This window comes from Apium graveolens, chromosome 1 (genome assembly GCF_009905375.1).
Source record: "Apium graveolens cultivar Ventura chromosome 1, ASM990537v1, whole genome shotgun sequence".
In the NCBI taxonomy this organism is placed as follows: Eukaryota; Viridiplantae; Streptophyta; class Magnoliopsida; order Apiales; family Apiaceae; genus Apium; species Apium graveolens.
In genome coordinates, this window is record NC_133647.1 from 130588497 (window position 1) to 130590461 (window position 1965).

General features: G+C 32.1%; 1 pseudogene; it reads right to left on the reverse strand.

Moving 5' to 3' along the window:
* Positions 1 to 1657, reverse strand: LOC141706547 (cyclic nucleotide-gated ion channel 4-like; annotated as a pseudogene).
* Positions 1658 to 1965: the final 308 nt, after the last annotated feature.

Consider the following 1965-nt stretch of genomic DNA (forward strand, 5'->3'; position numbering starts at 1 on the left):
TCACATTTTCTCCAAACAGATTTCGGTAATCACAAGTTGAATTTTCTATTTATAAGCACTATAACCAAACTTGTCATCAGACAGTAGACACACAGACCTCACTTCTTTTTTCTCTTCCCATAAGATTCGTCTATTGTCTCTCACCAGGTGCCTTGCTCCATAAAAGATATTATTTTCACAAGCCAAAAATTTAGGTACATAACTATATTGTGATTTCATGCATTGTTCAGTCAAGCACTATTTAGCCTTATGAATTCCTACCAAGTACCAACATGCTCCCACCGCCTGCATGCATTAAGAAAATGGTTTAAATTTCATAATTAATTCAGTAATTTAATAAGAAGCAAAAGGATAATGCATATATGTATTCATCAAACACAAGTAATATACATATCACAGTCCCGGAGATCATATTCCATGAGGAGTGGAAATTTGAAAACTTACATGTGAGGCGACAAAATACTCGATCAAATTTAGAGTTATTCCCCACCAAATAGTGCCAAAAATATAGCCATAGAGGTTTTGCATTCGGCGCAAGAGGTAAACAGGGTGATAGATCTTTGGTAAGTCCTGGATAATAAACATTACTAGGAATATTGTCATCACTTCTATTGTCGAACCCTTCTCAAGTAATGCTGGGATTACTATCCATAACACAACCTGCAACATATCCAAGTTTATGAATTATGTCTTTGATTTGTGTATTCTTAATTCAAGTTTATTGAAGTATATTAGTGGAACATGTCAAAAATATTTAAACTATCAAAATAAATTCTAACAGAAATGATAAAACAAAACCAAACAAAACAGAAACCATTAAAGTGCCACATTTTATTTGAAGTAACTTTACGGTTACAAAGTGTCAAAATCTTCAATCATCCAACTAGAACATCATTATCTGCAATGAGTTGGGTGTCTGCAATCCCTACGCAACACGTAAATTTCAAACTTTGTACATAAATTTAAAAAGTAAAATGTCGATTAAAAAGAAAAACTCTATGATTTTATATAAAAAGGTTTATTGCACAATTGAAATCAATAACTAGTTTTCTTCAAAGAAGTGACAGTAACATAAACTCCAATCGGAACCTTAGCCACATCGATTTCAAATGAATCATACCTTAGAAACAGCTCCACGACCATTAATATAAGTAGAGAAAATCAGTACTAACATCAATAACCTTTCAGAGATTATAAGCTAATAGAGCGAATTAAGCCTTTTTTTAACCACATCATCCATCTTCAGTGAAATAATTTTGTCATCTCTCATCAATCTCAAGCACAAAAGTAACCTCCGATTAGGGTACCGACGACAGTGTCTTCTCCTACGGAAGAGGGTTTGAGCTTCATTGTGAATTAGAGAATGGGATCCTGAGATTCTTTGTACCCTAGCTTTGTCACCGGATTCATCGCTGCATAGTCCGCCATTTTCTCAAAATTATATTATTCTTTTGCTGCTACAAACATGATTGATTAATTGTGTGTTGAATAAGAATAGGATATATGATTTCAAGATTGATGGGTTAGGGTTTGACTATTACCTTTGAATTTGCCTCTGGCGAGTATGAGTATGAGTGGATGGCTTTTGGTTTTAGGGTTTTTAACCGTATTTTATATACAACCCCCTCCCTTCTGAGATTGGGTTCGACTCTCTTGCAAATGTTGGGCTGAAATGCAATATGATGGGGTCAAATAAATACCTAACTTTACAGCCCCAATTAATCTATCTATACTTCATAGTTTATAATATACCAGTTTAGATCGGACCATTGTACATTTTTTTAAATAACTTTTTAGTTATTTTAAATATTTAATTCATAATAAGAATTAAATTCATTAAGTATTCCATTAAATTGTTTAACTAGGGTTTTAAATTATATAAAATTGAAAAACTTTATAGCAACATATATAATTTCATTAGAATTTAAATTTTCAGAATTTTTTTGATTAAGAACTTAGATTTTA